Source organism: Oryzias latipes, chromosome 21 (assembly GCF_002234675.1).
Source record: "Oryzias latipes chromosome 21, ASM223467v1".
In the NCBI taxonomy this organism is placed as follows: Eukaryota; Metazoa; Chordata; class Actinopteri; order Beloniformes; family Adrianichthyidae; genus Oryzias; species Oryzias latipes.
Window position 1 is genome coordinate 24,361,188 of NC_019879.2, and position 14,993 is coordinate 24,376,180.

At 41.7% G+C, this 14,993-nt stretch overlaps 1 protein-coding gene across 1 annotated transcript in view; it reads left to right on the forward strand.

Annotated features, from left to right (window-relative positions):
* LOC101171453 (immunoglobulin superfamily member 3) overlaps positions 1-14,993 on the forward strand; it is a 115,570-nt gene that overhangs the window by 14,666 nt on the left and 85,911 nt on the right. The window lies entirely within an intron of this gene.

Genomic DNA, 14,993 nt, shown 5'->3' on the forward strand with positions numbered 1-14,993 from the left:
AACAGTGTGACCTTAGTCTATTTCCTTTATCTGACTTATATTACTGATATGCAGCAATCTTCAAATAATTTTTGATTGACAGCAAATATGAAAAATGTTGAAAAAGGACATTGTTTTTTTGCTGATCAAAACAAAGTTCTCAGATGCTGGCTGTCCCTTGAGGTCTGCTCTCCTCATTATGGCACATCTAAAGCTTGAACCGATCACATTTTATTCTACGGCACATAACAACAAACACACTGAATGCAGTGAATGCACTACTGTAAAGCTACACTCACATCAGGCTTGTGAGGCATGTTCTTGAATGCGCTTTTAGGATACGGTTAGAAGAGGCTTTGTCTGAAATGTCAAAGCGGTGCAAATCTAGTGAATTTTCTTTCACAGCTGTATTCCGATATTTGAAAGACTTGGTGTCATATCATCTCAGCCGGTACAAACCACAATTCTTAATTTCTCCTCCATGATCAATTTTCAAATGGTTGGTATTTCCATGAATTAAAGGGACCGCCTCTATACACCACTGCCAAATCTGAGTCCCTGATTGGTCAAAGTTCAACTGGTTTAACTTTTAACCCGTGGTCAGTGTTTACACGTTTTCTACGTAGAGCCTGAAAACGGTCCAAAAATGCTGAATCCCGAAAAGCAAATGTACATATATTTACAATGACTTTTCACTGGACGTGGTGGTTTGAACATGCGTTGCTGGGGGCGGTGTGTCTTCAAGCACCTCAAAGTCCATTGTACTGTTTCAAGGATGTTATAGGCTTTATCTGTGTTTGGGGGTTAACTCGTCTTCTGCAGACTGTTTACTTACGTCACATTTATATGAGAATGTAAATAATGCATGTATATTTTGATCTTTCTTTCTTTTTTTTAATTTTTTTTTTAGCAAAAAACTCTTTCAAGATATGAGTTAGCTCTTTTTACCCCAACTGCTTGGCTGAAAAGGAGCAGCAAAAGTGTAAAGTGACATTAAACATCTATGTGTTTGAAGTGAACTTGGGCTTGAGATGGAGAGAGAGAGAGAGAGAGAGAGAGAGAGTGCATTAAAAATGCACTTCTGATGCCCCACCCCCAACGCCGGCGCCCTTCCACAGGGAACTCCATGCATATCTGCCCTTATCTGCAAATCACTTAATATCTGACCGACTTCATTTACAGTACATTCCTTAAAGATATGCAGAGATGATATGGAGGGATACTGTTATTCTCCATGCGTCCGCATCTCTGTTGTTCTTGCTGTGATTAGAGCGACGTGGGTGTAATGGGCAGTTGCTGTGTTTGTCAGCTGCCGGAGTGGCCGGCCCGCCTGTCTTACTGGCTGCTAATGGAAAACACGCAGCCTTTATGCATCTGCTGCACGTCCCATTGTTGCGCCTGTTCCTTGACCCCGGAGCCTGCAGACATCAGAACTTCCAGAGCCAAGCTTTCCTCAGCAGTTCAGAGGAAGTGCCAAATTTAGCTTTAAAGATTAATAAATTAGGCAGGCAGGATGGGATTTGTTGAAGATCCTCGAGTTGGAAAAAGGGTCTGAGTTTGTTAATAACAGCCCTGCTGCACTGATTTCTGCATTCTGACGCAGATGGTGATTATCGCTGCGGGAAGGCCGAGGACAGGAGAAAGGAGCAGGAGAGTGCAGCTTCAATGGTGAAGCTTGATTCTGTCTCGCGCCCGTCACAGCGCACAAATGCAGCGATGACGTTAAGGAGAGGAAGAAGTGAGGGGCTCTCATCAACCCTTTTCTGCTTTACAGTAGAATGGCGGGTTTATTTGTCTTCCTCAAAGACAATGGAAGAAGTTTCTAAAAGCTCCTTCCTCTGTCAGTCCAGTGTGGGATCAAAAAACCCTTATGTCAAGATGGATAAAGCTCATAAAGCATCACGTGAGGCAATTCTTTTTTTGGAAAACAAACTCGTGCATTCTTTATGAGGCTATTGTAAGATATGGAAGGAGTTTTTTTTTCCAAAAAAGATTTCACTGAAGTCTTCTGGAAATCTTGCTTTCCCTCTTCCTCCAGTTTTCCTCTAATGTCTGGAAGTGTTGTTCTCCCTGGGAAGGATGTGAAAAAGTTCAAACGCTTTTGAGGGCCTGCAAGCAAAAAAGACAAAGTGCTTCTTTGGGGTGGTGGGGGGCTGTAAGCTGCTGCGTACAGGTATTCAGGAAGAGACACTAACATGTTCTAGCTGTAACTCATATTGGCAGGACATTAATATATTCTCCATGTTCACACTTTTTAGCAGCTTTTGATTCCCTGGGGGTAAATCTGGCTCTGACTTTCATAAAAGTTCCCCTCCTGCTGTGTGGCTGATGCCTGGAGAGGCCTGATTTCAGATCAGATGCAGAGGTTTGAATGTCTCATAAGACAGAGAAGAAACAAGTTCAAAACTTGCCGTGTGTCTTGTGTGTTTTCATGCTTTTGACTCCCAGCTTAGAACTTATTTTCAGATTCTCTTCAAATTAATGCTTTTTATTCGGGGGTCTTGCCCACTTTCCTTCATACTAAATAATGTGAACAAACATTCCTGTAACTTATGGGAGTTGTAAGCTGCTCATTTAAGACTTACTCTGATGAAAGTGGGGTTTTTAATGTGTTTTGTAGCATTTTTCTTATGGCATTTCTGAGTATTTTCTTTATTCCAATTGTTGTGAATTAGGAGCAAAAAAAATGCTGTTGGACAAGGCTTGTAAATACAACGTATGCCCTACAACGGTGGGCCACAAGCTCCTTGCTCCACTCCATTCTTTTATTTTTATTTTTAACTTGTCCTGTTCAACAGATGGGCAAAGAGATGAGAGCTGAAGGCCTCTTGTGTTGAACATATTTTAATTGAACAACAGCGGCTATGAATCTTCTGACAAAGCAGAGGCATGTTTGAATAAACCCCTTTTGTAATCGAGGCCAAACTTTATTCATTTTAAATCATATTTGAAAACGTCACTGAGGGCGGGACCTGTGCACACACATACTCAAATGTTATAAACATACCTGTTGGCTCCAAAAAAGTTCACCTGTTAACATGTACACAATACAAATAATGTTCACACACGCATACCTATGCATTCAAGCTAACTAGCGTGAAATATTTCATTCTATCACGCGAAATATTTGTGAGCTAACACCTGTGCTCGAGTGAGTGTTTATGTTCTTCTAAAATGGATGATGGAATGCAAAAAGAAGGAGGGAAAGTGCCCAGTCATCCCCACACCAAGACTCCCGCTGCAGCAGCAGCGGCAGCTATAACCCCCCCAACGCCTGTGCAGTAGCAGATAGAGAACAACCACCCCCCCAGGTGATCACATTCGCCACTCAGGCCAGGGCCAGCAGGACCGCCACGGGGGCCCCCAAAGCCAGAGAGCAGGGAGGCATGGGGGGACAGAGAGTGTAAGCTCCAGCCCAACTAGGAAAACGGCCCCCGCCACGCCGGGAGGGCCCAACGCGCGGCCCTGCTCCAGAAGAACGCCCACAGCCCCAGACGAGCACCCCACCACCACCCAGGAGTTCTGGGCATCCCCCCACGCCAACCCCAGGTACGAGCCAGGACCCCCCAAGGGAGACCCGCCCCGCGCTCCAGGCAGCCACCCACCTGGCCCAGGATTGGTCCAGGAGAGCAGGGGCCAGCCATACCCGCCCAGGAGGAGGTCCCCAAAGGGGAAGAGGGGGTCCACAAGACGTGTTGTAAACATGGCCCGACCAGGCTCGCCCGCAGTTGGAGATTTGGCGAGGCCCAGCTCCGCTCCATTCTGATTGCATCCACTTATAGACAAATAGATCCATGGGTACGTCTATGATTTTCTCGTCTGAGCTGGAATCTGGATCACAACTGTATGGCTGGATAGCTCCTATATTGCTCACCAATTTTTGTGGAGCTTGTAATGCTGGTTTGGGCTTGTGAGAGGCTGTAAGCTAGCAAGAGAGTGTAGACAGAGAAATAATGGGAAATAGGGGCAGGCTTACTCCATGCCAATGTTCTCCCCCAAAATGAATTTCTGATCAACTGCTGCCGCGCTGCAGTCAATCACTTTTTAAAAATTATTTTGGCTAAAAATGATATCATTGTAATTAAGACACTTTTAAAACAGATCAAAATATGATTGAAGTGGAATATTAATGCTAGGTTTATAACAGAAAATTAGAATATGCCGCAGAAATATTAACCATAACCTGACATGTTGACTGGAATTCCCTCCCTCCTGACCTCTGTAACATAGACTCTTTACAAACGTTCATATAAAACCTCAAAACTCATCTGTTTAAATCTGCCTTCTCATCTTGATTCACTTTTGATTTTCTGTCAATTTTTATTTATTGTGTTTTTAATGTTTATTTGTGACTTTTGCTTTGTACATTGTCCTTGAGTTTCTTGAAAGGCGCTTTTAAATAAAATTGATTATTTTTATTATTTACATTCATGCTGATGTTTACTAATGTACTTTGTCCCTGAGAAACTAACAAATAATAGTAAAATGAAAAATATAGTTGGTATTTTACTTTTGCTTGGCTAACCACATAAACAACATACTTAGATTAATTTTATTTTATTTTTACTAGATGTCACATAAAAATGAAATGGCAACTGGTATTATAACCTTTTAAATCCCAAGCTGAGTAATTTTTTTATTCTTTTTAAACTTTTTAAACTGACCCTAACTTTAAAAACAGAATTGGGGTTAAGTTCTACTAGCATTAGAAAAGGCCATTTTTATTTTTATTGCACTTTAAATACATGGTGGTAATGAAAAGTGATTTAGAGAGATGTAAAAGCTTTGGCAGCATACAGAAAAATACAACAAATAAAAGGAAACTAGCAAATAAAGGAAACAGTCGGGGTGCAGTATTTCAAACAAAGGCATTTCAGAAGAGCAAACAGATGACACAGAATCTAGCCACAGGGGTTGCAAGCCAGTAACTTCTGTGCCGGTCCCAAGCCCGGATAAATAGAGAGGGTTGCGTCAGGAAGGGCATCCGGCGTAAAAATTGCCAAAATAACCATGCGAATCATCCACGAGAAAGATTTAGACATACCGGATCGGTCGAGGCCCGGGTTAACAACGACCGCCACCGATGCTGTTAACCTACAGGGTGTCGGTGGAAATTTGACTACTGTTGGTGGAAGAAAGAGGGGAGGCAGAAGGGTCCGTGGCCAGAGAGAGAAGGGAAAAGGCAGGAACATAGGTTTGAGAATAGGGACTCTTAACGTTGGCACAATGACAGGGAAAGGCAGGGAGCTGGCAGACATGATGGAGAGAAGGAAGGTAGATGTACTGTGTGTGCAGGAGACAAGGTGGAAGGGCAGCAAGGCACGTAGTATTGGAGGAGGATACAAACTGTTCTATCATGGTGTTGATAGGAAGAGAAACGGGGTAGGAGTGATTCTGAAGGGGGAGTTTGTAAACAGTGTTCTAGAGGTGAAAAGAGTCTCAGACAGGATGATGAGCCTAAAGTTAGAAATTGAAGGGGTGATGGTGAATGTAGTCAGTGGGTATGCGCCACAGGTTGGCTGTGAATTAGAAGTGAAGGAGAGATTCTGGAGTGAGTTGGATGAGGTCATAGAGAGTTTTCCCAGAGGAGAGAGAGTTGTTATTGGAGCAGACTTTAATGGGCATGTTGGTGAGGGCAACAGAGGTGATGAGGAGGTGATGGGCAGGTTTGGTGTGAAGGAAAGGAATCTGGAGGGACAGATGGTGGTGGACTTTGCAAAGAGGATGGAAATGGCTGTAGTCAACACTTACTTCCAGAAGAGAGAGGAACATAGAGTGACATACAGAAGTGGAGGTAGGAGTACTCAGGTGGACTACATCCTATGTAGACGAGGTCATTTGAGAGAGGTTAATGACTGCAAAGTGGTGGTAGGAGAGAGTGTAGCCAGACAGCACCGCATGGTGGTGTGTAAGATGACTCTGGAGGTCAGGAAGAAGAAGAGAGGGAAAACAGAAAAGAAGACCAAGTGGTGGAAGCTACAGAATGAAGAAACTTGTGAGGAATTTAGGCAGAAGTTGAGACAGGTCCTGGGTGGTCAGGATGAGCTTCCAGATGACTGGGAAACTACAGCAGAGATTATCAGGGAAACAGGTAGGAAGGTGCTAGGTGTGTCATCTGGAAAGAGGAAAGACGGTAAAGAGACTTGGTGGTGGAATGAGGAAGTACAGGAATGCGTCCAGAGGAAGAGGTTGGCTAAAAGGAAGTGGGATGTAGAAAGGACTGAGGAAGGTAGACAGGAGTACAAAGAAGCGCAGCGTAGAGTGAAGAGAGAGGTGGCAAAGGCCAAACAGAAAGCTTACGATGAGCTATATGACAGGTTAGACACAAAGGAAGGAGAGAAGGACTTGTTCAGGCTAGCCAGACAGAGAGACAGAGATGGGAAGGACGTGCAACAGATAAGGGCGATTAAGGACAGAGATGGAAAGGTGCTAACAACCCAAGAGAGTGTACAGAAAAGATGGAAGGAGTATTTTGAGGAGCTGATGAACGAGGAAAATGACAGGGAAAGAAGGGAGGAAGATGTGGTTGTTGTGGAGCAGGAAGTAGCAGAGATTGGAAAGGATGAGGTCAGGAAGGCTCTGAAAAGGATGAAGAGCGGAAAGGCCGTTGGTCCTGATGACGTACCTGCGGAGGTATGGAAGTGCCTAGGAGAGACAGCAGTGGAATTTCTAACAAGGTTGTTCAATAGGATTTTAGAGAGTGAGAAGATGCCTGAGGAATGGAGGAGAAGCGTTCTGGTCCCGATCTTTAAGAACAAGGGTGACACGCAGAACTGCAGCAACTATAGAGGAATAAAGTTGATGAGCCACACAGTGAAGCTGTGGGAAAGAGTAGTGGAAGCCAGGCTTAGGAAGAATGTGGAGATTTGTGAGCAGCAGTATGGTTTCATGCCCCGTAAGAGCACCACTGATGCCATTTTTGCTTTGAGAATGTTGATGGAAAAGTACAGAGAAGGTCAGAAGGAGCTGCATTGTGTGTTCGTAGATTTAGAGAAGGCGTATGACAGGGTGCCGAGGGAGGAGCTGTGGTACTGTATGAGATTGTCTGGAGTGGCAGAGAAGTATGTCAGAGTAGTTCAGGACATGTATGAGAGAAGTATGACGGTGGTGAGATGTGCTGTAGGTCAGACAGAGGAGTTCAAGGTGGAGGTGGGACTACACCAAGGATCAGCTTTGAGTCCTTTTTTGTTTGCTATGCTGATGGACAGGCTGACAGACGAGGTAAGACAGGAATCTCCCTGGGCAATGATGTTTGCGGATGACATTGTAATTTGCAGTGAGAGTAGAGAGCAGGTGGAGGAACAGCTAGAGAGGTGGAGGTTTGCTCTGGAAAGAAGAGGCATGAAGGTCAGTCGTAGTAAGACAGAATACATGTGTCTGAACGAGAGGGATCAAGGTAGAAGCGTTAGGTTACAGGGGGCTGATGTGAAGAAGGTGCAGGAGTTTAAGTACTTGGGGTCAACAGTTCAGTGTGATGGGGAGTGTGGAAAAGAGGTGAAGAGGCGAGTGCAGGCAGGTTGGAGCGGTTGGAGGAAAGTGTCAGGAGTGTTGTGTGACAGAAGAGTGCCAGCAAGACTCAAAGGAAAGGTGTACAAGACAGTGGTGAGACCAGCTCTGCTCTATGGGTTAGAGACGGTAGCAGTGAGACAGAGACAAGAGGCTGAGATGGAGGTAGCGGAGATGAAGATGTTGAGGTTCTCCTTAGGAGTGACCAGGTTAGACAGGATAAGGAACGAGTACATCAGAGGGACGGCTCACGTTGCCTGTGTTAGCGACAAAGTCAGAGAAGCCAGACTGAGATGGTTTGGACATGTTCAGAGGAGGGATAGTGGATATATTGGTAGAAGGATGTTGGAGATGGAGCTGCCTGGCAGGAGGGCAAGAGGACGGCCAAAGAGGAGATACATGGATGTCTTAACAGAGGACATGAAGTTGGCTAACGTTAGGGTAGAAGATGTTCATGATAGGGTGAGGTGGAAAAGGATGATTCGCTGTGGCGACCCCTGATGGGAAAAGCCGAAAGAGAAAGAAGAAACAGATGACACAGAGGCAATAAAGGGCAGGTAATGCAGCTTTTTATTTGTTGATAAGTTAGGAAAGCACCAAGTGATCATCAAATGTGGTCATTTTCTTTCTATATATCAATTTTTAATTGAACGTTTTGGGGTAATCTGATTAAATACAAATTAAATAAAGAAAATATAAGAAAATATAGAAAACATAATAGCTTTTATGTATCTACAGCACAAACTAAACAAATTTATCTAAATTTAACTGAATAAATTCAAACTTAACATGTAATAAAAACACCAAAAGAATGCAGAAAAATGGCAACATCTTTTTTTTATTATTGTTTCCAAACCTAAACCACCACAAAACCAACCCAACTTCCATTTCCTCTTAGCCTCAAACCAATAGCTTAGAAAATGAGCTTTTCCTCTATATTTCATACTATCAGATATTATATTAAAATGTTCCTAAAAAGGGACATAAAATTCACACCCACACAAAAGAAAAGCCCTTTTATTGAGGGACTTTAGCGATATATTTGTAGCAGTCGGCGTGGTAGCTGTTAAATCACGGGGCTCGGTGTTTAACTGGCCGACCCTGCGCTGAACGCTGCTTTCAGTGGCATTTGTTTACTCTTCAAAGCTAAATGAGCACAAATGAAGCAGGTTCCATTATTACCTTGTTGTAACAAAAAAATCTGCTGTTGATATTAGCTGTGCTGGAAGACGAGATCTAATTATGATGTAATTAACAACTCTCTGAATATAGATGAGGGTAATCACACCGTTTGGAAAAAAAAATAGAACTGATTTTTATTAAGTATTTCAGTATTAGCTGATGGATGTTGTGAAATATCAGTCTATGAAGGTGGTACATGTTTTAATTTCTGCGTTCAATGGATCAAAATATCAGATGCCAATGATTCATTCTTGGTGCTCGACCTATGACGAAGCTAAAATGTTAAAACAAAAGAGGATGTTTGATTAAAAAGGTTTAAATTTCTACTTTTAAAACTGCATTTAAATCAGAATCCCCCCCATGAAAAGCAGCAGATCAAAAGAGTCTATGTACAAGTTCACAGACACCACCAGTGGTGGTGGTGATGGATTGCTCAAATCTTCACTTTAGAAGATGCCAACACTGCTGAGAGTTTCCTCCTTATTGCTCGCACCCTGCAGCGGTTTTATTATACACCTTTTCAGGTGTATAATTATCACTGGTCATGGAGGAGGGGTGTGAGGCGCAGGCATAAATGCGAGTGGCCTCGCTGCCGTTTCCGCTGAGAATAAGACACTGGCCATGAATGATTGGATTAGTGCTTAACCCCCACCTTCCAGTTGGTTTAATCCTGTTTGCAGCTTTGTGCGTGTGTGTGTCTGTGTATGTGTTGCGATGGAAATGATTTCACTCTCATTTGTGTGTACAGGCGGCGAACAAAAAGGACGATTTCTTTGTGTGGTCAGTCACCATCACGCGACAACGCTTTGCTGCATCCTGAGATGCTGTGTGGGTTTCTGCTGACGGCTAATCAGTGATGAGACATGGAGGGGGGGGGGGTACTGAAGGTGGGGAAGCAGGACATCAGCGGTCTGCACAGAAGGAGATGAGCTTTAATAATGGAAAATCTGAGCCGTTGTTGAGCAAACACCTGCACTTTTAGATCAAGGCTGCGCAGCCAGAGGTGAAGCAGTGGGGGGAGGCCTGGGGGTGGCAGATTATTGAGGGAAAGGCAGCGGAATACAGTGATCAGTTTAAGGTCTGCAGTGTTTGGTATGTCATTGTCGTCCTTTCTAAACAGCCTGCAAATCGATGAGCACTTTGAAGTTTCACATAGCTGCTTAAATCCGACCTGAAAGGATGCAGAGAACCGCGAGGCAAACAGAAAAGACAGGAGCGTGTGGAGAGAAAAGAGACTGGAGAAGGATTGGCGATGGCTGAAACATGGAGAGAGGGAGTGCGAGCAGTTAGACGCAAGGAGGCTTGTTTCAGGGGGGATGACAGGAAACAGGCGAGCAGAGGAAAGCTCTTAGTGCACCAACACAGTATGAGTAATATACTTTTTTTTTTGAAACATGAGAAGCAGAGATGCAGCGGTACAGTTCTGAGCTGATCGGAGTTGGAAGTGAGTAGACTGCCAGATTATCCCACTGACGTGCCGGAGAAGGAAAACAGGCATCCATGGTCTGACTTGGTACCAGTGGTTCCGTCTCCTTCAAGCCATTACACACTCTGCCAGGTATTGACGACATTTCTGAGTCAAATCTTTAGATTCCTTTGCTCCGTCTGGAAGAAAAAAAGCAAAAAGCGATCAAACATACCGACCAATAAGGACACAGATTACATAACATCTGAATAAATTACATATATATCATTTAGAATGTTTCAAAGTACAAAAAAAAAGAAAACGCACTGAATTGCTAATCGGTTTAGCTAACGTGCATCTGCACAGTGTATTAATCTACTCCCACGGAGCCGCAGTTTAATATTTCTCTCTGCCACAAGACCCTGGGGGACTCGTGAGGAAATATGAGTTTATATGTTTTGTTTTCTTAAGTGGTTTATTTATTCCGCTCCATTTCCATATGAAGCATCAAAGGAAGCAGCTGAAAAGGCTTAGCAGTTTGTAAAAAAAATAAATTGCAATATGCATGTGAGCAAACGGCAGCAAACTGCTGAAATGTCAAATTTCAACCATATTCCTGCAAATTGACCTCTAAAATGTGCATTCTAGGGCTTTGATGCGACCTTTATATTTTGTACGAGTATCAGCTGACAGTTTTAGGGATTCACAGTTTTATTTTCATCCATGACAACCTTAGAAAATGTTAAGTTGCTGCATTCAGGAGTGCATGATTCATGCTTTAACGAGTCCTGCTGGGTCTCCGCAGGAAAAGTGATGCCAAAAGGAGTGATTACTCTAATCAGTTTTCACTTTGAAATATCAGCATGACGGAGTATGAGATACGTTCAAAGGAAAGATTCAAAAAGAAATCATCTTTTCTAGGAACCACGTCTTTTTTTTTGATTGTTCATGATACATATAAATGTGTCCCTGAAAGCCCAGAACTGCAGGTTGGACATGAAATGGGTGACCTATCTATCGCAGTAGAATGTACCCCTTTCTTCCTGTCTTTTATTTTTTGTTTTCAGGGAGGCAAATCTTAGATATAATGAAGGGTCACAAACTCTAAAATAACTCAAGCATTATGTGAAAATGCAATGTTGTAATAAACATGGAGGATTCTTATGTGAGAGTTTCTGACATTGAACTTAAAGCGTTGAAGTCAGAGAAAACAAAATGTTTAACTGAATACAAAGTCCTTAAAGGTGCTTTAGTGCTTCTTTTAAAGCTAAAAGTCTATTTTGTGATGAGTTTATAGCATAGAAAACTTTATACGAAAAGATTTTGGAAATAAAGATTTTTTTATTAATGTGTGATTTCTAGTTTTTTCCTTGCTGATTTGGTTTAAAACGGCTCAAAGCCTCAAATCAAAAACGTTTTACATTCAGTTTTCATATATCAAAATACTTAAAAAGTTTTGTATTCAGGCTTGGACTCAGCCACTCCCACTATAGGGTGCAGCTAGAATATCAGGGGGTGGCAAGTCAGGGTGTGATAAGAGCTTGGGGTGTCATATCCCTTTGAGCCCCTAAAATGCATAGTAAATATGTTTACTGTGTTTGTAAACGTGATAACCTTTTTTTTTTTCTTTTTGATAATTTTGGATCAGTCATGGTATTTATTGCCCCCCCCCCCCCCCTTTTGTACACACCTATCTCCAGCCTTGTTTGTGATAACTTCTCCGTAAAAATTCAAAAAACAATAAAAAGAAAAAGCTTTATTTTATTTAATGTTTGCGTAGGAGTGCACTTTTTGTTTTTGAAGTTTCTCTGTAGAAACTTAAGTACAATCCCTCTGAAATTACATTTTATATTCAAAATCATTTAAACTGAAGAAATAAGAATAATTTCTGCTAACATAAAGACAAAAAAACATTAATTTGATTTATTTATATTAGTTTTGTCTTATTTCCATCACGTATCTCTTTTTATCCCTCACTTTTCAAAATAAATGTGTCACATTTGCATCACCCAGGGGCCACATATTTCCCTCTGTCCCATATGTGACCCGCCGAGATGAATGCATAGGACATGAATGTGTAGCTTCCTCTTCTTTATAGTCTTTGGGGGTGAGATGAATACGCTTTTCAGTATCTAAGTAAAGTTCTTTCCGTACATGGGTGTAAATGAATGGAATGAATAAAACAAAGCAGGTGGAGAAATGTGAGTTGGAGTGTAAGGTTTAAAAAAAAGTGTGACAGAAAGTTTCAACAAAATGGGAGAGGATGTTGCAGTTAATAAGCTTTTGTGGTGAATTATTAATGGCGAGCATTGTGCTTGCAAACACAGCCTCTTAACAGGCTTCGTTTCTCCCAGACGCACGTGCACGCGCACAGACACAGCTGCAATCCCCAGTTGCTCATGAAAACAGGAAACAGCGGCCTTGTCACTTTGTCTTGGATTTGGGGTATGTGTAAGTGCTCTGTTGTCTGCGGCTCCTGTGAGACGGATGTTTGCAGTTGTTCCCTGCGTGGCGCGTTAGCTGGCGTGAGGGAGGTTTAGGCAAGCTTCAGATATGCTGCGAGTCTGAATATACAGTAGTTTACAAATAAGTTAAATAATATAAAAATCATGGGGGATTTTGATGATCAGTCATGTTGTCTCAATGCACTGAACAGACACAGTCCTCTGTGCTTTATGTCAGAACCCACTCCATTCTTCTCAGAGATTAACAATATTTAAAGGTTTATTCAAATATTTGCATCTTTCATGGTTTTCTATTTGTTGGTTTCTGTGATGTTATAATTAAAACTTTTGTCTGTTTACTGATCATGAATCTGTACAGTCATACAACTTCTAAACAATGCAGATGAAAATGTCCTGATCAGTAAACCACCAGACCTTTTTAAATTCATCAAAAGAAGCATCAATTAGAGCAAAAACTCTGCAAAATCTCATTATTGCAACTGCTTTCTTTGTCCTAAACACACAAGTCTTAAAGTTTTGGTTACTTGCAAACAGGAATCAACAGGCAGGAGAAGCAAGCCGATCACAGTAATAATGGGTTTTGCTCTACCATTCAAATTGGCCAATCTGCTCTTGAGCAAGGCCTCTAATCTCAGAAATGCTGCTAACCCCCAGATCAAACTTCCTCTTGATCTTGCTATTGTCAAATGTGGAGAATTCATTTCTTTTTAGGAGTGTTGCTAAAAAAATATCATGGATAATACCACAATTCCATAATTAAAACAATTTAGTGGAAGTCTGAGGTTAACCAGACGGTCTAGACCTGCTCTGGACAGGTCTGCTAGAACCAGCAGTATTCAAATTACAGGCCTCATTAGTGTCTGTAATCAGAAAATGGAAGACTTCAGCAAAAGGAGCTAAAATATAAATATTGCGCGAGATAAAAAAAAAAACTAATAATCAAATTTATAACTGCTTAAGATCTTTTTTCTTCATTCTTTTTGGCAAATATCAAGAAAGTTTAGAAAAAATCTGGAATATAAGAATAAATGAATAAAATGTTTTAATAAAGTTTCTCTGAGATGGAAAGACCGTTTGAAGACATAAACGGAAATCTTTGCAGTTTAGTGGATGACCCACAATATTTGTATTTTTAATTAAACCACAGATTTTCTCTGGAATCTTGGTGCTTTCCTTTAAACCAATCAAATTAATAGAATTCAAATAAAAACTTACACTCGTTTTTCTTTTACAAGTTTGTATCTTTGTGTTCTACCCATTGACTGTCTATGAGAGTGACCGCCCCTTCCCCCCTGGTATTCCAAAAAGGAAGTACTCACTGGCTCCAGGAAGCCAAAATCCCATAAACTTCTATAGAGAAATTGAGAGGACTATTGCTGTAATATTGGGCTATATAAATAAAATTGAATAAAATTGTTAAATATTATAATAAAATTGTGGTTTTTTTCTCCATATTTTTTCTGTAGTGAAAGTTTTTCAAGTTATAAACTGGCCAATCAGAGCCATCAATACAAATATGTAGTATTCAAAAAAAAGTATTCAAAACATTTGATTGACAGATTCTCTCAGGCCCGCTTTAAGTGGTAGAGGTGTGGCCTTCCAAGAAGCTCACTCCTGATTGGCAAAAGTGGTTATTTTAAAAACGTCTATTCAGACCAATCACTGACGGTTTATGGCTCCAACATGGCGCTGTCCGTATCGCGAAGAAACGGTCACTAAATTGACTTCATTTGGAGCTGGAAGTTGGAAGCCGTTTTTGAGAGGTGACATTATTACGCTCTCTCGGTGTAGTTCTCTTATACAGCTAGTGCTTCTACCCAGGAACTGTTTTAATGTTTTAATGTATTCATAATTAAATATGCCAGGAAGAAATAATTCATTTGAAACCATTGGCTCTGCTGTGTCACAGCCTCCTAACTATTTGGATTTGCTGCTTCCCCTTTACTCAAGGACAATGCTGACATCCCAGCCACACAAACCTTGTCAGCCGACATGAAGCCAAATGAACAACAACAAAAAAAGTAAAATGGCCATAAAAAAAATTGGGAGCAGCAGGTTTTGTTTGACTCCTTCTGGCTAAAGATTTTGTGCAAATCCATCCCTGAGCTTCACCTTTTCAAACCACAACAATCTTGACATTTCCAACTTTTCTCTATGCTGTAAAATGGCTTAGAGGCACAGATTCCTGTTTCAGGTTATTACTTCTGCACTTTTATCGTAAATATCGGCATTATGTATGACATTATCTTTCCATTATTATTTTGTTTTTGTACCAAACCAGGCTTTAGTGATGGGCTCATGACCAAAGTAAATATCAGCCTCGAATTGCGTCACACAGAACAGTGTTTGTTGTCCGCTTCAAAGGGCCTGAAGACACTATAACCCCTGGAAGCAGCTCTTTTCCAGCCCCAGCTGAGCTCTCACCTGACTCCCAGATGGCTTCCTTTCACCTCTGT